The sequence below is a fragment of the Glossina fuscipes genome, unplaced genomic scaffold (assembly GCF_014805625.2).
Source record: "Glossina fuscipes isolate IAEA_lab_2018 unplaced genomic scaffold, Yale_Gfus_2 221, whole genome shotgun sequence".
Lineage (NCBI taxonomy): Eukaryota > Metazoa > Arthropoda > Insecta > Diptera > Glossinidae > Glossina > Glossina fuscipes.
Window position 1 is genome coordinate 917,540 of NW_023998564.1, and position 21,922 is coordinate 939,461.

At 33.1% G+C, this 21,922-nt stretch overlaps 1 protein-coding gene across 4 annotated transcripts in view; it reads right to left on the reverse strand.

The window, feature by feature from the left end:
- The window catches only part of LOC119642249 (apoptosis-stimulating of p53 protein 1), a 107,977-nt gene extending 86,623 nt beyond the window's left edge, over positions 1-21,354 (reverse strand). The window contains exons 1-2 of one of the 4 annotated variants that reach the window (XM_038041330.1): positions 21,210-21,354; positions 13,642-14,012 (exon numbers count right to left, since the gene is read on the reverse strand). The gene's annotated coding sequence lies outside the window, so the exon portion shown is untranslated. Of the gene's footprint in view, positions 1-13,641; positions 14,013-15,897; positions 21,096-21,209 lie in introns of those variants that run through there. The other 3 variants (XM_038041329.1, XM_038041328.1, XM_038041327.1) reach the window with 3 other exon arrangements.
- Between the last annotated feature and the right edge of the window lie 568 nt (positions 21,355-21,922).

The window sequence follows — 21,922 nt, forward strand, 5'->3', positions numbered from 1 at the left end:
GCTGTTGGAAAAGAGGACCGATCCGAACTATTTTCGACAGCAGTCTCCCTTGGTTCAAAATATCTCAAAAATGTGACCGGTAGTTTGAACACACAAGTACAGGGGCAGACACCAAGGATCATTTCCTGAATCGATCGACATAACAAACGGTGGATCTATCTTAAGCTCTTCCGGTTTTTGCATACACACAAACTTTATATGCCCTTGCACCACAAACCGTGTAGAGTGTAATTACATTCATTGACATTTTAAATACTTACACACCTATACATATGTGTTCTTTCGGAAAAACAATTTAATCAATGCGGAAATTATATTCTTCTTCTTTGCTTTCCTGAGCCATAATATCAAAAATTCTATTTTTGAATTATTTATACTTCAATCAATGCTTGTCTGTCCGCATAATGTTTATTAATGTTCACTGAATCGTTAATAATTCTTTTTTTTTTTACTTTGAAGCACGCTTAACCGTTTGAATAAATTTTTGTTTTTTTTTTCTGTTTATTATTTTAATGTGCATTTTACTGTAAAATTATTTGAATGATTGTATGTGAGTTTTTGGGTGCGTGTGTAAAAATTAAAAGCATTTATTAAACATATTTAATTAATGCCGTGTCATTTGCAACTGTCTGTAGATAGGTTTAATTAACTTCATTTTATTTTTTGGCATTTCATTGAAATTATATTAAATTACTTTTCAACGGTATTTTATCAACAAATAATTGAAGAATATCGTTTCAATCGATGCTAATTAAATCAATCAATTGGTTATAAAGTATCTTTAAGCGATGTGGACCTGTATAAGCTTTTATACTTAAACGTATACAACAGTTTCTTGGAGTTTTGTAAATAAACGTTGCTCTCTGTCACTGTCTGTTCACTTTTCCCAAGCTGCATCGATTTATTCTTATGACCGAGGAACTGTGAATGTGTTACGATATTCAGAAGCCAAATAATTCAGATGCGAACTAGACGAACAATTAACATCGACGACTAAGACGAAAGCTTAATGTCCATGGCGGTCTCATTTGATGAGCTGCATTGATTGTTTTGCGTTATAGTTCATTCCAATCAAATCAACTCATCATTAAGAATCCACGAATAGAAGGACAGGTAAGAATCACGACTACCAAGTCAATATTGTCGGGTGCAAATTTCAAGTGCAATAGAGTTCGCTTTGATCGTGAATATAGGCGAAACTCAGTCGGTAAAGGCGTAACGCTTATCGATTGGGCACACACGCGCTAGACTACGGCCGTCACATTCCCCAACTCATTTTCTTTCCTAAGTTGTTTTCAACTGTCACCGTGTGACGCAAACAAAAGAGGGATATCCCTTGGATGATTGGTCGTTGTAAAAAAAATCCAATCGTCATTAGAAAAATCTACCAATAATAATTGGCAGAAATGAGTCGAAAAAACTGGGCGATGTGTCAAAAGTTACAACATCGTTAGTCGTCAGTATGAAAAAATTCGGCACCGCACAGCAAAACTCGCTCAAGGAATGTGTGCAGAGCTAATTTATAATGTCCTTACATTAATCCGAGCAAGGCGATAACGGTTTGCACATTTGTGAAAACATTCGTAAAAATAATGATGAAGATGGTTAATCAAAATTAGCAAGGAGCCAGCGAATGAATTACTCGTTTCCGGTCTGAAAATTTCAATTTTAAACGTGCTTCCTCTTTCCATCGTTGAGAAATGGTGGAGCAAAAACTGGAGAAAGCCGGTATATTTCATCTTATGATTTTATTTCAGAACTAAAACTTACAAAACAAACAGCATTGACAAAAAAAAAATGGTTGAACTATATACATAAGCCAACACGCAAAAGGAAACTCAATATTTGAGTACTTTATGTACTTAAAAGTGAAAAGTTTAATGGATTGAATTTTTACCTGCCACTTCAATCGCCATCTTAGTCGTCATTGAAAAGAAAACAAATCCATCCATTTTTGTAAAAGGTTAATTGACCGCGATCGTAAGAGAGTGGCCGGGGATGGACATCACATAGAGTAATGCTTTGCGTTTTTTGGAATGAGACGAAAAGCATAAAACATGAAATAGACCAAACTGGTCAGACGATTGGCTCTACCCGTTACTAAAACCACTACTGTGATTAAATCAAGCGATTGAGTTATATCGCCCACAATTTATTAAAATGCATCGCCTGCCATCACGACAATGCCAAATCACACACATTTTCAACGACTTGTAAAGAATTATGAGAGGGCTGGGAATTTATGATGGATCTCGTGTCGCGTTTACTCTGTGTTTCATTCTCTGCTAAATTCATTTTAATATGTAAAGCTAATTTGAGAATCACCTAAAATTTTTTTAGTGATGACATAATGATTTTGCCAAAAGAAATTACAATAGTGTATGAGTCATAATCCGATGTATCAACGTTGCATTTAATAAAGTTCGAGTATTACTTGGACAGGCTTCAACACCTTATCATCAACTTTTTTATAATGTTAAACTCAAAAACCACACGTGCCCCTTTGTTCGTGCTTTTTTAAGATACATCCTCCCCGCCTACCTAAGGTAAGCTATCTCTCTACAAAATCACTCGATCTCAATCTACCAATCTTTTAATAAAACGCTCTTTTAAGATCAAATTTTTCTATTACTTTCGCAGAGAATCTTTTATTCCCCGTGTAGCTCGATTTTAGAATGCGTTACACATTCTTAGGAAAGAAAATTTCTCTTATTGCTGGCAAAAAATGATCACTAGGGCTGTTATGGAGCAAGGTGCGCAAAATGACTGCAGCAGTCGGCTTTCAGTCGAATCATGCATATACTTATGTTATGGCCTCTTTTGTAGATAATAATTATGCAATTTAGACTACGGTTTTATATTCACAATGATAATAAGAAAGTGTGAACGAGGCTGATAAAAAAAGACGCGAAATTGTGCACTGATCTTATGTTTCTGTATGTTTGTTTGGTCCGAAATATTGGTTTATATTAATACCTTTAATTAACCTCATTTGCTGCTGCTTTCCAAACATATATATTACTCGGTATGAAAACCTCGGAATATTTCGCTTACAATGCTGAAACTTTTGCATCAATGTTTTAAATTTTTCTTGAAAAAGCAGAGATAATGCGAAATATTTCATTTAATAATCAATTAAACAGAATAGAAAACAATCCCAAAGGCGTGATAACACAATTCGGTTCACCGTAGTAAGTGAGAAAGGTAGCCGATACAAATACTTTGTATGTAGTTTTTAATATGATTGTAATTAACGTAAAATTTAATTCATTTTTAATGTTAAACTATAACATAAATTATGTTAGAGTAAAACTTTCAAGCGAAAATGTTCGGTTAATTTCAAAAATGGTTACGTTTACTTCGAATTCGTTATTATTATTAATTGCAAAAATTGACCGCAAAACATATACATGATAATGAAAAATGATTTTGCTGCATGTCAGATTAAGGCCACGTTTATACTAGAAAAATATGCTAAAAACGGGCCCTGGCGAATATTAGATATTGAAAACCTCCTTGCCTCGTACACTTATTTACTCGTTTGGTAATAATCTACCAGAAATTACACATTATTTCCATGCAAAGGAATACCTTTCATAAAAGCTCGCGTATTGAAAGATCCGCTGTCATGCTGCTCGTGAGAACTCCTATAAATGCGAGCCGAATTTCCTACCGTTAATTTTTGTGCTAAATTGCTACTGTGGATCAACTTTTCATCATAAGATATTAAAAATTAATCTTTTTCTGAAAGTATTAATGTTCACGAGAAATCTTATACGAGAGTGGGGTTCTTGTGTGGTTCAAATTTGGTCAATTTAATTTTTATGCCAAGTTATTGTCATGAACAAGTTTTCATTATAAACCATTTGGCCATTGTGATAGATAAAAGTTTACATTTGCTAAGAATCGGCGGTAAGCGGCGATATCCAAAAAATAGACCTACGTACTCCAATTTCGGTAATGCTGATTTCTATTTCAACTTAGTATTATGAACTAATTTTCACCACGAAATATTAAAAATTATGTCTTTGTGCCACATAAAGATTTAGTTTTCCTTTAAACGATTTTATGGAATCTGGTCCAAAAATTGCCTTAGCCGAAGTAAGTTTTTCATATCAATTTTCGATTAGGATACGTGGACTACACAGCGAGTTTTGTCGAAAAATTTTAAAAATTGCAAATATTGTGTATCATCTTTTAAAGATAAGGCGTTATGGGCAGACGTCAAAAAAGTGGACCGATCCGAATTGTTTTTAATAGCGTTGATGCTTGGGCCGGAAGATGTCAATGTATCAAATTTCATCAAAATATCTCAAAAATTGCAACCTGTAGGCTGAACACATAAACAAATGGGCGGACAGACAAGGTTAGAATCATTTTCTGAATGGATCTGTGTAATAGAAGGCAGGTCTATCTTAAGCGCTTCTGCGTTTTATGTACGCTTACTATATCCTGCAACAAAAGTGGCGTAGGGTACAGCCATACAACAAATACCCACCCGTACTAAAAGTTGCTGCAGATTAATTGCACGTTTTCCAAAAAATATTAACTGGAGCCAGCATCGGGCGCGAGCATTTGCAGAAATTTATTTACTAAGTCTTGCAATTGTATTAATTTTACGTTTCTTCCACACGACGAATTGCGATTGCTAATAAGCGCTCCTTAAATGTGGTAACTTTGCCATCCTCGACTTTCTGCGTTAGCCTTTTAACAAGATCGCTTGTTTTTGTAGATTTCAAAAATTAACCTCACCGCTTAGGATTCCGTTGTTCAAAGTATCGTAATCTTATGCATGCACCTTGCATGAGCTGAACCTGTTTAAACTTTTAGTTTTTATTACTAAAATGTCATCGCAATGGCAGTTGCGTCTGGAAAGTGCAAAATTGTTGTGAAAATTAACGCAACCACTTAATATAGTAATATGATCTCATTTTGGAAGACGCTGTATAAGCTGCACGATCTGCCTGTCTATAAAGAATTCCCATTTCGGTGTCTAATTATTGGAAAATTTAGGAAGTCAACAGAATATCTAGCCGGTTTACAGTTTCACACACATGGCAAATATACGCACTTCTGGTGTTGAAACCAAAATAACAAGACTGCTATAATTTTATCTTCCAGGAATGGATATAATAGAACCGTAGTCTAACGTATTTATAGTTACGTATGTTTATTTACACAGGTGTAAAAGTAAAAGTTGCCAAGAAAAAAAATAACTTAGCTAACAAGATTTCAATTTTATAATCGTGTGTCAACAATCGGAGCGTATTTAAATCAAATTTTCAAACATTGGTCATTCATTCGTTTTAATTGACTTTAGAACCCGTACAACTTGTGGTACAAGCTACTGCGGATGTATTTACCACCCAGAAGGACTTGATATTGACCCATCGCTTATTATACCGATCAGTTCAGAATTACTTTCTGAGTCGACTTAAACTTGTCTGGCCGTTTGTCTTGTTGCCTACAGGTCTCAATTTTTGAGAAATTTTGATGAAATTTGATACATCGCCGTGTCTTTGGTTAAGGACGAGTGCCATTGAAAATGGCTCAGATCCGGTTATTTTGCGACCACTTCCCATGAAATGCAGATATACGGATAATTGGAAGATCGGATAATTGGAAGTTCTTCAATTTCCCTAAAAGTGTAATCACGTTTATGAGCCTTTTCAGGCACACAACGTCCCATATTTGGCAATCATTAATCTTTTATGCATTTATTATTTATTATATTCATCGACAGTAACTTTTTCTACGAATAATTTGTTTTTGTGAATTTCATAAAAATTTTATTGGAAAATGCCAACTGTTACCATTTTTAACATACGGAAATATGACTCATGGTTTATTTATTGAGTTGTGCCGGCAACCAAAAAACCAAAAAAAAATTTTTTTTTATATTATTTGCTGGCAGCCATATGCACATGCGTCGCTTTTATAATGTGTTACAAACATATGCATACAACTGTATGTATCTATGTATATGTAAATGTCTGCTTGATTGAACTTATGCCGAGTGCACGTAAAAGTACACTTACTATTATTTATGTGATACAAACATTAAAGGTGTTACGGTGGAGAAGTGTACATTCATTCGCAACACATATATTTAATATGTGACCAACGTTTATAATTCCAGAATAACTGTTCTACAACAATCATTCGCTCTATTACATTCCCCTCGGCTTACGCAGACTAACGAGATATACAATACAAACATTTATGAGATATTCTTGGCATACTAGCGTCCGGGCCGAACATATAAAGTTAAAATTGCATGGAAATGATATTATTTCCTTGACTTTATCTGTGTCTTTTAGTGTTCTACACAATTAGTGAACTTATGTCCACTAAATGTGTAACATAACAAACAAATGTTCGTGAATGTGTCTTTCTATACCCACCACTGTAAGTTCTTGCAAATGAAAGATGAGCGGTATACCTATTTTGTCGTCGTGTTTACAACTTCGAAAAGGATGCTTCAGAGGACCTATAAATTTTGATAAACGTAGAATTCTGAATTGATTTAGCCAAGTTGGTTCACCTATGTGTCTGTGGGGTGTCTGTTGTTTACATTCTACTGGTCGCAAAAGTGAAGATATTGAATTAAAATTTGCTAGAAACATTGGAACTTTTTGCACGCGGGTTGATATAGAAAACGGGCTAAATTAGTCAGAGCAGAAGCGTGCATTCGAACATAAGCCGAACACAAGTCCGTTTTTCTTAACAAAAACTTGTTGTGGTTACTCAGAATTATAAAAATTAGATGACTGAAATTTTCCACATTTACTTTACAAAATGCTCTACTCTTTTTGCTCTTCATGGCTTAGGGTGGAATTCTCTTTTAGACCTTTCGCCTTATAAGGACAGATGAATGCGCCGTGATCTATTTATATAAGAAATCACACTTGTAAGTTATTGTTATCGGCATATGACCACACACACCTTTGTGCATATTACATCCCGACAATGAGTAGATTTAAATATTAAGCCCGTCATTCTCATATATATTGAAATGCAATTAAAACAAGTAGTCAGAATTTTGTGAACATAATTGTATATTTGACACACATTTTATTTAATCGTTTATTATTCGAATCCAAGGGTTTGCAAATCCCTAAAAGGGCGAGTTAAAGCACGTTTTGTTAACAGGTAAATGAAGCCATCGCGTCAACACTTTTTTTTTTATATTTTGCAATTCGTATTGATAATATTACACATACGAGGTGTGTTGAAAAAAGTAGGTGTCTTCTCAGAATTCGATTCTTTTCTTTTTGCTGTGTTGGTGTACATATTCGCAAAATATGTTGACATATTCAGCTTGTTTTTGACAGATATGAGGATTGGACGCATATTTTGATTGGCATGTTTGGCGATTTTTTGTTATCGAAAAAAGTGGATCAATGATTCCGTATTAAATTTTGTGTGAAAAATTAAATTAAATACTCCAAATAACTTAAAATATTATCTGTGCCATTTGGCGGATCCATTTGGAGCGAAAAAAATTTTGTTAGATGGTACCGTAAAAGGTATTAATTTCGATGCCGGCCCTGGACGCCCCAGCACATGAATAACCGATGAATATATTGAAGCAGTGAAGAAAATTGTTGTGGAGAATCGTCCAATCAGCATTAGAGAAGTTGCCGAGAATGTGGGCCGAGATTCGGTTGATTCATACCATCCAATGTTTTTCGATATTTTGGGCATGAAACGTGTGGCAGCGAATGTTGTTCCGAAACTGCACATGTTTGACTTTGCCTAGTAATTTTTAAACAAAAAATTAAACCGTAATCACGGCCAAGCGAAAAAATTGGGCTTGGCTCCGTGCGAGTTATACCTGCCCCTAAAACTGTAAAGGCCCATGAAAAGACGAGCTTCTGCCAAGATTAACAAAATAAAGACGGCATCGTTGAAAGAGCTCAAGGCCATACCAAAGAGTGCATATCAAAAGTGCTTCGAAGATTGGGAAAAGCACTGGCACAAAAATTGAAGGAGTCTAGAGTTTAAAATGCACACGCACAGTAAGAGCGTTTCCAATTAAAAAAATATTATTTAAGAAAAACCTACACTTTATTACATTTCCTTTTAATTAATTTTAGTTAAGGTTATCAAATAAAATTTCACTAAATTTAAAGCAACTCAAAAAAACCATTTCATTTCCTTTATTTTCTTCTAATATGTAATACGTTTGCTAGATTACAGAGCTGCACAAATTTGCATATATATATGTACATAAAATTTATATACATATAAAATGTTGACATATTCCAATTACAATGTATACGGTTCGACATATTGTCATTTCATTTCTTACTTCATTAAATTCTGAATTTATCTCCCTGACCGTAATCCTCTTTGCTTATGTCTTTTATGCGGCCTGCATTTCTTTAGTTTTCGTTGAAGGATAAAAACAAATGATATGAAATATTATAGTCAATTATAGGCATAATATATACATTCATATGAATGTAACTGTAGTTATATAAAAATAAACATCTGCGTACACCATAACTTCGTCATCAACTCTGTAATCATTCACGCCAAGTATAAAAGCTTCTTCTGCTCGAACATACAGGGCTTCTATATTTGTACAAACTATGTCGACGTGTTAATATAGTTGAGAAGTTATAAAATATACAAGATTTTAAAACAAATATCATTACGCTTACGTAGATCCTCAACAGTTGATATATTTATATAAGTGCAAAATGTTTGTAATGCATAGAAATGTTTTTTCACAGATTTCGCATGTGATGTATATTCTTTGTCAATGTTAGCAAAGATATTGTAAGAAAACGAAGCAGTAGCAGATGAAATAAGTCTATGTTACATGCGCTATATATGCATAAACATAAGAAAGCCGATAATGTCCTTCGAACAAAGATATCTCCTTTTTTAAGGCTTAACTCAACGATATGCGATGTCTCATGAAGCGACTATTACGCTACTCAATTCCGCTTCAAAGTAAAGTCGCTTCCCTAGCCTGAAGTTATTCTACGTTTCCAGCTCAGTAATACATTTCTAATCAGTGGGAGGCTCGTGTCTTTGGATTAGGTTCCCAACTGAATTGTCACACAACACTTTGGCGCGTAGCGGTCCTTCCATGAAACGTAGCCAACAAAATTCTTCCCTACGGCAACACACAATCAAAACACATTAGAAACTCTTTGACACCCATGATATTAGACATACTGAAGGGAAAATATCGACAAAGCAAACTCCTATCATTATACCCTAAAGTCAAGTTGCTCCTTCTCCGAAAAAGCCATCCGAAAAGATTGTGCTAATGCGTAATAGGACGAGCGCGAAGAAACCAGGATCTGTTTCAATATATCCCGTCGCAGCGACCTGACCAATCTCTCTTACAACTCCAAGCTGACCGAAAAAATGTATATATTTTTATATGATTTCCAAAATTTCTTATTTCGCCCTAAGGAACATAAATAACACATAAAAAAGGTGTATACCCTGTTAACTAGCTCGTTTACACATACACAGATGTTATATTTAAATGCATGTACGTAATATGTACATATTTATTAACCCCGTTACTTAAAAGACTACTTCATACATATATATATATATAAATATTTTTTGTTCGTAAGCCTTTGTAATTTAGTAAAGCAAACAAGCAGAGTGTCTACTCATGTATGCATTTATAAACGCACATATATACATACAATTCGCATGTATCCCCCACATATACGGGTTTAAATAATTTCAATGAAAAGTATATTTTATACTTGTTCGAGTTTTTTTTTATTCTTTTCGTAAAAAGAATGAACATCGAGAAAAAGAAGAAGAAAAGGTCCTTATTACAATAAATTACAAGTGAATTTTTCTCTTAAAGTCATAAGCAAATATTGTACTAAAACAAGCAACTTTAAGGGAGAACTATTTTCATGCCTACGTAGACATATCGAGCACAAAGAAAAAAAGCAAAAAGTTTCCAACAAATTTTTCGCATAAAATTTATTTAGCTGTTTACAGGAAAAACTTTAAAGCAAGCGTAAAAGAGTTAACAACAAGGAGGGTAGAATTCTTGCATGCATAACAAATAAATACAAAGTCGGTCTACTACGCTACTGGCAACGGAATAGCGCTAGCGTTGTGCAGATTATGGATATGTTATGTTTACAAAACAAAAAAAGAAAAATAAAAACTATCTTTAATTTTGGGGGCGTAAGCAGACAGCTTGCTGCCTGAGATATGCATACATATATATAAATATACATATATATCATATGTACGCACGTATGTATATATGAATAGCGCCATAAATGTAAGCAAACATGTGTTGCTTTTGCTTTCTTTTCCCTCTTAACTCAATACAAAAAACATGAGAGATTTTTGATATTTTGACATGTATAAGCGAATACAATTTCAAAAACAGTGACACATAATCAAAATCATAAGGAAAAAGAAAACACACGCACACACCAACGCAAGTATGCGTTGGAAAAGATTCCCCAAGTCAAACTAAGCCGGCTCATAAATTCATACCAGCGAACATATGGGTGTGTGGGTGTGTATATGTGCCTGTATTCGTTGCACCCACTTTCCTTTAAATAATTCCATTCCAATATATTGACATACTTAGCTGGGTGAGTGTGCGTGTATATGTTGATTTTTCTTTTTGTTTGTTTGTTATATCTGCACAAATGTTGAATCTAGCGACAAGAAATGAATCCTGTCCTGCAATATACGCATTGAATTTCAAAGTTCATTGATTTTCTGTTTTCTCTATATTTCCCTTGCTTTATACACCCCTGTACGTTTGGATGCATGCATGCGCTGCCCACCTATTTCAGCTCTTGGCATCCAAATCATTGAAGATTTGCATTCATAATAATGTCATAGTATGTGATATGTTATACTAATAGGGCTTACAATACTAGCATGGAAAATGTTTTCGCAAATTTTGTTAAATTTTTTTTTTTTTTTTTTTGGAATAGTATTATTCCATTTATGGCACTTATAATATAAATATTTGTATACAATATATACAAAAGTCACGCAATTGCTTAACTTGGGTTTTGGGTTGGCTTAGCAAACTATAATTTTGTCAGTTTGCTGCTCCGTTTAACTATCTCGAGCGAATATGCGAGAAATCGAAAAAGAGTTTGTGCGTGCTGAAGTGGAAATCAAAAACTTTAAAAGATTTTCAATTTAGCAAGTTGGCGTATAAAGCGAATCCGTGAAAAACATAGCTAACCAACTGAAAAAATGAAGATAAGAATATCCTGTGGCTGATATTCATTACAATTACAAAACTTAGGCATTCAGTTGTTCAATTCTAATTTAGCACATATATCCTTTGTCAATGTTACTTGCGGTGTATACCGTTGTCGGTACATGTTGAAATGCATTTATTCGCCAAACTCTTACAATTTAAAAGTTACGTGTTGTAATTACTATCCTATGCGATGTAAATTTTAGGTGAAAAACCCAGGGGATTACCATTGGCACATACGGAGACTACATAAAAATTTTTCTATACAGGATCAAACTGATTTCTTGGGAAATGAACGAGCAAACCTTGCAAACAAATTCGTGGTTTCGGCATCATTCACATTCAAAACTATGTTAGAAAAATATTTAAGAAAAAACTTGAGAAAAAACTGGACAGTGTTATGGTACATACACTAGTCCAATCCCTAACCGCAATTGAACACTATATTCTAGCAATGAAGAAGAAAATCAAGATCACAATATTTGCAATAATTCGCTTTCATCATATTACTGTAGTGCATTAACGGATCCTAAAGAAATCTAACGTTCCAATTTACAGTTATGATCAAAATTTTACGATTAAACGTACACGTTGTGACGCTAAGACGTTTCCAATAAATTAAAATTTGCTTACGACCTGCCTAACTCTGTGAACATGTCTAAACCCATGAACTTATTGGAGAACTTAATACCAATAAAATGTTTAACTCTGTTAAGGCAACTAGCTTAATGATCTAGTTTACTTTATAAAAAAAAAAAAAAAAAATCAATAGTCTTGGTTGCTAATGCTCATCCTAATTTTAATCCTAGAATTGATTCCTTTGGTCTAAATAAATTATAACGGTAATAATAAATAAATAATTATAGATATATTTACATATATATTAGTAGAAAATATAAATAGGAAATATGAGGTTGCATTTATAACATTACATCATCACATATACTTATATGTTAAAATATATGTACCAAATTTGAATTTGCGTTTTAAATACCTGCAGACATGCCGTACTCCATGTCTGGATTTCCTCGGGTGACGATAAGTTTTTGACGGCGTCATTTGCCATTAACTGACACCAAAATTAATTTCGTTACATGATTTCTGTCGAACTGCCCGCAACCTATTAGATTTGCCACACTAGTTCCCAGTAAAATAATTAAATCAATAAATATCACTTATGAAGTCGTGTGGTACGCCCGCCTTCATTGTATTATCCAATTTTGTTTATTATATTTAATTAACAGTAACAGTAATAATGTAAGCTAAAATACTAACGACCAATGCGGCAAGGCTTCTTAGCTTTTTAAAAATTCGATTATAACTATAGTAGAATTTCTCCTAAAGTTGTGAGGCAGTTCCCATTATATTACGGCCCGTGGTGGCTGTGGTTATCCCGATAACAAAGCTGAAGAAATTTGGGTCATACCCTTTCAATCATTTGAAATTCCGAGAGTCGTAGAGCCCCTTTCAGTGGGGATTGTCCAACTCCTTGGAGGATGCTAATTAACTCGCGTCAAATTAACTCGCGTTCTACCGGACACCATAATAGCGGTACATAGCGGTACTCACGCAAAACTCTTAAAGCCATCTGTCTTTGTTATGGACGTTACAGAGGTGAATTGAATTATATACTCCTCAAAATCTTACGTTAATTGTTAATACCAATAAAAACTTTGTGGAATCTTTAATGCCTTACGTTACGTTTAATACGTACGTTAATCCAATTACGGTGGATACAAAACTTTGTTATTCTAAACTGCTGGTTGCCCTTGTCTATGAAGAAAGAAAAGAATGTAAATTTTTCTAACGTAAGTATATATTCGTTGAGGCATTTGTGAAAATAAAATTCTAAAGAAAATTCAACGAAATAAGAGAAAAAACAAAATAATGACAAAAAGGTGTGTTTTTGGCATCGAATTTTTGGTAACGATGAACCACTCTCATGCTGCAAAATATTAAGGCATAACATAACGGAGAAACAGGTAAAGCAAATATAGATCATCTATTAAATGTTAAGCTGTTAGGCAATCAAAATTCTTGTGTTCGCTTTTATTCCAACGAAGTCATAAGATAAAAAATCATATAAGATTGTCATTACCATTAAAGTCAATGTTTTTTAAACTAATTTCAATATAAACTTAAGGATAAAGTCAAATACGGGTGGAATAAAGAATTTCTCTAACAATAAATTAATGCAAAGCAAACAAACGAACCATGCAGAAACATACCTATGCGATTGTTTAGATTCATTTGGAATTAATTAAGAAAAAAAACAATATATATATAATATATATATATATATATATATAATGATAGTGATGATGATTTTTAAGTTATCTTTTTATAAGGGAAATGAAAAAGTTATGAAAAGAGAGCAGAAAAGAATATTTAAAAAAAATGTTACTGACCTTACATCACCAAGTTGAATGCACAGTCAACGATCTTTGTTTTTGTTTATTTATTTATTTGTGTTTTTTCTTTCTTTTGTGTAAAAAATGTGAACACCGTTGCTTTATATATGTATTTATAAATAATTTATGTAATAAATTTCTTTCTCAGGGAAAATAAGTTATTATTAGAATAAGTTATATGCCGTAGCTATCTGTCTTGTTTTCCTTTGTATTCTTTTTCAAATGGTAAAAGAATCGATTTCACAATTTCTTTTATACAAGTCACGTTTGCGCATGCGCAACCTTTAATATTGAATTATTATTGTTTCTATGTTATTTCTCATAGTTGAGCTTAGAGCAGAAAGACTCTTATTCTTTTTTTTTCTTACCTACAAAAGTTATGTGATTTGAAAATAGTGTAATTATTTTTACGAATTGATTTTAAATTCTTTTTATTTATTAATTTATTTGTGCGAACACATTTATCAAAAAAGTCATGAGAATTGTCGGAAGCTAAAAAGGCTTTCGAGTTTTCATTTTTATTTATTTCCATTTATGTAATTATTTTTCAATTTCCTTTGCAATTTTTCGATGTACTAAGCTTACGCCTGGCACAATCCCATCGCTGATGCAAGGATTAGAAAGTGAAGTTTTTATTTTAAAAGAGTACTGATTGCAGAATCAATCCCTATGGTATAAACGTAAAAGTCAAACATTTGTGCAAATAGACCATATGTATAGAGACGCCGGATATATTAAAGAAGCTTTTCTCTCGCATTTAACCATATGAAGTTATCTTTACAATAAATTTAGCGAAACTGACATAAAAGTGTTAAAGCGCTCCTCCTCCCTTCCTCGAAAAACTCTGATGCAACTGTACGCCACCGTGAGAACTAGCCTAACTGTCAGTTGATTTAGATTTGGAAAAGTTGTTCGACTATTTCTCTCTTCAGTTGTTGAAGCAATAGATGCGACAGTTTGGGTCGGGACCAATAAGATTGCGTCTAACTACTGATTTCGAAATCGTGAAAAGTTATACTTTTTTCGCTATTGCAACGCTCTCTGCAGATATGTGTCGTTCCGTATTTGAAAGCCTTCTAGTATTTATTTGTTAAATGTCACCACAGTAATCGCTGTGCATTTTAGCAGCGCAAATATGACACGAAATTTAAAGAGATATCTTTTTTTCCAAAACCCTGCAGTTTCCACTTTAAACAAACCATCACGTCGAAATTTACACTAAGTATCAAAGTTTCTGTAGCAAACTTTCGGGATCGGGCTTCTCCTCTACGATTTTAATCAGCCCAAGTTATCTTTGAAAATTAACTTTGAAAAAAATTGGAAAGCGACTAGTTTGTAATGAACATGTTGCTTAAAGGAATTTACGGTCAGAAACTTCTTCTTCCTCTTCTTCTCTGCATGGATTCACCGTTTGGTCACAAATCAGATCCTTTTCGATGATACATTCTGTGATATAGTATGTTTTGCTTGTCGATTGACTTTCACGAAAAAAAGATACCACGATTGTTAACTAGTTAACTATGTCGACCTCTTCGAGATGTGTGCACTTAATTTGCGTTGCAAAAATTTGGCAATAACGAGTAAACTCATCGTACACAGAGAACGTGTAAGACGATATTAGCTTGTAACGAAATAACTTGAGAAAATAACATGCAGACATTCTAAAATACATTACTGCAACAAAAGCACATTCATAACGATAAAACTTTATGAGGAAATTCGACAAGGACATCATGAAATTGATCATGAAATACACTTTTGCATATTTTTCATGATTTCATCTGTGCAAGTTTGTTCCTTTATTTTATAAGTTTATTACTTGTATTTTCTCAAATATTTTAAGTCTCCTAATGAAAAGAACAACTATGACGAGATAAATACTTAAAACGACCCATCAAAATGCATCGACAATGCAGAGATGTAATTAATCTTCGAACCTCAAGTGTACTGTTATTTTGATTTATTTAACATTTTCCTCAGAAGATCTTCACAATGCTGTTTACAACTTTTATTTAAAGCGAAAATTGAAAAATAAATTCATTCTCAATTAACAAAAACAGCTGCAGCAAACGAGTTAATTTAGACGACGTAAAATGTAATACACACACGTTTTTAACAATTGATACCGTGGTAGCGTACTATTCTCCCGATTGAAAATTTACATACTTTTGAATAAACCGATCTTTTGATTTGTGACATTTTTTGCACCCGAATTCACAAAACTTTTTTGATATAACATAATACGCATCATACAAACACTTTTTCATTTTTATTTTTTATGTTTTGATGAATATGTTCACAGGGAGATCTCACTAAAGAATACTTCAGTGTTTAGTTCGTTTTAGTTTCGTTTTCGTTTTCGATTTTTATTTATATTTGTTTTTTCTTTTTTGACTCTAAAAACCGCCAATTTCTGTCAAGCGACATTTTTCACACAAACATAAGCTTGCAATAACCCGAATGAATAAACCAACAGTCAAAGACTTCAAAGTGAGCTCAGCTCTACAAATAATTGTATGGGTGTACGTTTATATGTATCTATGCACGAGGGTATGAGTGTAAAGAGTCAATAATTGAGTGGGGAGGAAAATCAAATAAACACAATATATGCGATACAAGTTTTAAGTTTTATTGTGTGTCTGTGTGTATACTATGAAATATATATAATAATTGCCGACGAATGCATGAGTAAACATTTTGTAAGAGCATAAATGCATGAGTACAGTATGCATGCATGTGTGTGTGCATGTTTATATCATGATATGACCATTATGGAGTCAGTCTCCCAAAAGAATGTGGTCGCTCCAAGTTTTTAACGTGTATGCACAAAAAACATGAAAAAGGTAAAACCACGCATGAAAAAGCAACAGCAACCGCATATAGGTACGTCTATGCTATGTATGAATGTACGATTTTTGTTTTTCACATATTGTATTGTATGCATAGGAGAGAAAAAAAAGAAAAATTCTCTTTAATAATAATAAACAAAAATTCATGTTAACCAGGAATATTTTAATCAAACACAATCGAACGTGTGCACAAGTCAAACGAACACCTATGCATTGATAGGCCATTAAAAAAATAAAACTGGTATAAATGCACAGCTTATTTCACGCAGTGAGAGCAATATTTTTCTTCTTTTTTTTTGTTTCTCTTATTATTATCAGTATACGATAACTGACTGCGACGAGTGATTAAGTTAATGTGGTCACTTGAAAAATGCAAACAAACGCACACATTCGCAAAAAAATATGCAAGTTTACTGAAACACAGAGCCACTTATTCAACTTGACTTTAATTCAAGTGTAGGAATCGCTTGATTGGTTACTTCAACGAATTATTTATGATAAAAACATGAATTTGCGACGAGACTAGACGTTGCCGTCGTCGTTTATTGTAAATCAATAGTTTTTTTATTTTTGAAATATAATTTCAAATTACTTAAAACTTTGCTAATATTTTGTTGAAAAACAAGAAATTGACAGAGACAGCAACAGCAGCAGCAGCAGCAGCAACGACAGTGACAGTAATAACAGCAACCAGTTTTTTTATTTTCGTAAACGTCAATTCGATCAAATACACAGTCAAACTTGTGCATTACGTTTTTCAGATCATTGCAATACATTTACCATTCCTCGCGTATGTGTCATCGAGGCTATTTTATTTATACATAAAAAAAAATTGATATATATATGAATGTGTAGCCAATTAATTAACTACATATAGTTATATCAATATATCAATGTTTGCATGAACACAAGTACGAGTTTATGTATATCTCAGATTTTAGGTATTTTTTTTCGTTTTATTTACGTTCGTTACGGATTGTGTAGCGAATTCAAATTTAAACTAAAGTTTCAAAAATATACATTTCACTAAGCGAATAAATTCTGTAACATTATATGATTTGAAGTAAATTTTTATAACTTAGCAAAACGTGAAAATAACTTAAAATTTCACTTAAATGTTTTCTTTTTAAACACTTATTCTTTTTTTATGGCATTTCTTGTGCGGCAATTGTGCTTATTTTGATATTAAGTAATTTTGCGTCAAGCGATTTAGAAATTGCGTAAGTATTTTACATAATAATAAATGTATACCACTTTTGGTCATTTTCATAATTCATGAAGGCAATCCACAATCGACTTTGTACGTTTTTTACAGACGGGTCAAGTGCTCTGACGCAGTCATATTATCACTGAAATGAACATGTAAGCTATTGGATATATTTGTATTAAGCTTTAGGACAACCAACATCTCTTAACCAGTTAACTGGGTATGACGAATATATAGGTCACGATCCCTCCATCCATCCTGAACGCATTTCTTCAAAAAGTTTCATTATGAATGTGTATTTGCAACAATAATGTATTTTATTAGATAGTCCGAAAATTTCTTGCAATTTTGAACTACGAACTAAAGTAATTTTTCTTATATAAGGAATAAACTTGTTGTCTTGGATGAGTTAAGTTTTTCTGTAATATCGCGATTCGTTGTGCCAATCAACTTCAATCATAATCATCATCAATGGTATTTAGCCGATCAGAACTTGGTAAAACTTTCACTGAAATTTCGCAAACCAATAATGGCACTATGTGCTCTATGTGCTTCTGCAGCTCTTCTTAAAAACTAAAGAAATAAAATAGGTCTTACATGACCTCTTTGAACTCCCACGTCGTACTTACGTATCACTACTGTAACACAACCGAATACTTTGAAAGTGTATTACTATCTGTGTAACTACCTAAAAAAGTTATTTTACTAAAATGTGTGTAGGTGATTTTATCAAGTTATTTCATTACTAATTTCATAATACACACATTCCGTATAGGCGAGTATACTCGTCATCGCTAATTTTTAGCGACGCAATTTAAATGGACATTTTCTAAAGGGATCGACGCAGTTAACTCTTTCATTGCTGTGCGTGTTTGAAAGTAAAGGCTCATTTTTGCTTTGGAACTGTGAATGGTCTTGATAAATATTTGCAGCTATTTAGATTTATTTACTCTCCCTATTGGGGGCATCAACACGTAAATGCATCTTGGTACATGAAAGCCCAGTTTTAGCAATTTTGAATGCAATGATGTAGGACTTGAGAAGAAGGACTTGAGTTAGACCATCAAAGTACTTGAGTAACTCCCAAATACAACTCAATGGTCATGAGTTCAAATCTAAGGTGCGGTAGAGTTTTGATAAAGCCGACAGCCGTAAAATTGGATGGAAATTTATCCGTCTCTGCGTCTTGTTTCTTTGTATTTAGCATACCCGCCGCAATTTTTAATATATTTTGATGAGCTTTGCTACACTCATTTGTTTTGGTTCAAGGATGACCACTTCCCCTATAATGCCTTATTTTGAAATGTTTTTACTCCATTTTTGCTTTATTTTTTTAATATGATTAATCGCTCAGGGAATGTCCTCTAGTCCTGGAACACGGTGACTGCTGGTCGCTACAGCTACGACCAAATTAACTCTACTGCATTGGAAATTTGAACCCACTCTTATATTCAAGCGGATATGGAATGTCAGTATTCATATATAATAGGTGGAAATAAACAGCTGCATGATAGCGCATCTTATAGCCGGCCCCGTTTTATTATGATTATTTTACTTGCTTACGTTTATAATAGGAAATGTGTATTTTTCGTATTTACAACAAATTTACATAAAAGAAATACCATAAAACAAAAAATATGTACGACGCGAAATATTCTTCTAATCGAGAAGCGACTAAAATAGATTTGCAAACGTCATTGCATTGCATAAAATAGTGTTAGTAATAATTAATATTTAAATTCTAACATCTTAGCGTGCGCTGAAAACGGTATATCTACTAAGGAATGTGCTGACTATGACCATATATTTTAAAATTTTCGCTCCCATTATAATTTTTGCGACGACAAAGGAAGGGAACAGACACACATAGCTAAATCATTTAGAGATCTTACAAAAGGAATGGCAAATCCAATGTAATTCGGCCGCAATGTACCGACTCATACACACTTTTTTGAAATGGCCAATAAACAGTCCTCTGTGTTCCTGGGTAACAATCGTGTAATTTCTGGAGAACATATTCGTGGTCTAAAGCAAATCTTTTTTAGAGATTATATCAGCTAAGATATGAGATATACCAATAAAAAATAATTGAAACTTAAGTTTTACTCATTAAATTAAATAAGAAATTTCCAGGAAAAGGAGAAGTGAACCTCGAGTCGCTACACAATACGAACGAATCGAAACCATCTTTCAAAACATTGTTTTTAATTACTATATGAAGTCAAGATCCAAAGAATTCTACTTTCTAGTAATGAAAACTTTCTGATATTAATACGAAGAGTTACGGATAACAAAAAGTTATTATCCGAATATATTCCGATATTTGCTAAGCCTTTTTGATATTTTACGCTTCGGTTATTTGTCATTGTGAATAGAGTAAGTCGTTCTTATTTTCTTTCGTTTTTTTTTTTTTAGCTGTATATTCTGGTTTCAACCGTTTCAAAGTAGATTCTCAGCCATAAACGGTTGTTGATGCTGAACCACTGCAATAACAACGATCACAATGATAGGTTGTTATTGTTGTTTTGTTTTCTTTTTTTTTTTTCTTTCCGCTTAAGTTGAAGAAACTGAAAAAAAAACTTGAGAAGCAATAAAACTGATGATGGCGATGATGTTACTGATGATAATGATGAAAACGATGATGACGTTGCTGGAAGTTGACTATTATTGCGGGGCTGTAGTAACACTAAACGATATTTGTCGCAAACGTGACTTCGTTGGTGATAGTTGTTAGCATATTTCTTCTCTTTCATTTTAAATTATTTCTTTTTTTTATATTGTGCCTATTCTTTTCGATAAAATTACTTTGTTGGTTAGTTTGTTTGTGTATGTTTGTGTTTTTTTTTTTACTCTTTTCTTTTTTTTTCTATTATTCTTAGTATATTATTTATTTATTTTTTTATTTCTTTTACAAAGCATTCAAGGCGCGAACAAAAAATTCACGTTTTTATCGTCTTTTATCGTCTTCACGATAATGATGATAACAACGATGCTGATGATTTTGAACATATATACTTGAAAAACTGCAGAATCACGGAATAAGCAATCCACACCCATATGCATCGCGCACATCTACACACACCTTTCGGGCTTCACTACACATCTATTGATTATTGTAATGTAGTTGTTTGCAGAGACACTGACAGAGAGAGCAATAAAGAGAGGGAGAGAAAGATAGAGTGAGCGCGAGAAGTACCATTTCGCGTTTTTGATATAAACCAGTAACATACATATAAAAATTCTTATTAATTAAATTGGTAACAATTTCCATTTTGGAATTCAATATTCTGTTACACTGAACACTTACTCCACCAAACATATATTTGAGACATTTTTTAAAATTTATTTTAAAATTTCATTTTACACTTTCGTGTCTACTTTTCTTTTTCACATTTTTTTTTAATGAGTATTTTCCTTTCTTTTTCCTTTTTCTTTCGTACAGGTATTGCACTTAGAAATTCTTTTTACATTTTCATAAACACTTTTTTTTTGCTTTTTGACTTAATTACCATAGATTTTTATATGCTCTTACACTCTTGCTTTCCCTCTGGTTACTTTAAGTGAAAAAATGAAAAGAATTTTCAATGACACTTCTTAGATGCGCAAACACACCTGACTGAAAACAGGTAAATTCGATGACAATCTACCTAACCCACCTAAGTCTTTAAATCTTTTTCAATAAAACACTCTTTCACAATAATACTACTTTTGAGTGGAGTTTTTTCACCACAGCTCTCTTCAAAAAGGAAATTGTTAACTGTTTATCTCTTTCTTACTTTCGAACTTCGCTTAAGATCATTTCTTATTGAAACTTCCATTATTTAAGCGGCGTGTTGCGTTATCAACTCTTACTCTTACTCCGCGCTAATGATGCCTTGTCTACTAACACTAATACTCTCGGTATACCTGTTTCTAGTGCAAGATAATAAGAAACAACAAAGGTATCTTTAAAATTTTGTCTGCCTTAAACTACTTTTTTGTATGCATGTGTAAGAATGTTTGGTTTACCTTTTGTTATTCACCACATGCTTTTTTCATTCTCCTTATCGCTTGTCGCCGACTCACCTGCATACACTAGCGTCGCGCGTTAATGAGAGTTTTATTTAGTTTTGTCGTTACTTTTCAAAAAAAAAAAAAACAAAAACGATGAATATCGCTGAGCGAGTTGTCTTCTTCTTACTTTTGCAATTTGCGAGAGGCGACTGAAAACCTAAAGAGAAGT